Genomic DNA, 700 nt, shown 5'->3' with positions numbered 1-700 from the left:
AGCAACTGCAGCACTATATTGACAGGAAACTGCCAGAAATTCAAGCCAGATTCAGAAGAGGACATGGAACCAGGGATATCATTGCTGACGTCAGATGGATCATGGCTGAAAGCAAAGAATACCAGAAAGATTTTCACCTGTGTTTTACTGACTATGTGAATGCATTTGACTGTGTGGATATAACAAATTATGGATAACATTGCAAAGAATGGGAATTTCAGAACACTTAATTGTGCTCATGAGGAACCTGTCCATAGATCAAGAGGCAGTTGTTCAGACAGAACAAAGGGATACTGTGTGGTTTAAAGTCGGGAAAGATGTGCGTCAGGGTTGCGTTTTTTCACCGTACCTATTCAATCTCTATGCTAAGCAAATAATCCGAGAAGCTGGACTATATGAAGAATGCAGAATCAGGATTGGAGAAAGACTTATTAACAACCTGCGTTATGCAGATGACACAACCTTGCTTGCTGAAAGTGAAGAGGACTTGAACCACTTACTGATGAAGTTTAAAGACCACAGCCTTCAGTATGGATTACACCTCAACATAAAGAAAACAAAAATCCTCACAACTGGACCAATAAACAACATCATGATAAATGGAGAAAAGCCTGAAGTTGTCAAGGATTTCATTTTACTTGGATCCACAATCAACACCCATGGAAGCAGCAGTCAGGAAATCAAAAGACACATTGCATTC

Source organism: Trichechus manatus, unplaced genomic scaffold, assembly GCF_000243295.1.
Source record: "Trichechus manatus latirostris isolate Lorelei unplaced genomic scaffold, TriManLat1.0 scaffold00102, whole genome shotgun sequence".
In the NCBI taxonomy this organism is placed as follows: domain Eukaryota; kingdom Metazoa; phylum Chordata; class Mammalia; order Sirenia; family Trichechidae; genus Trichechus; species Trichechus manatus.
Note: the sequence above shows the minus strand (reverse complement) of the source record.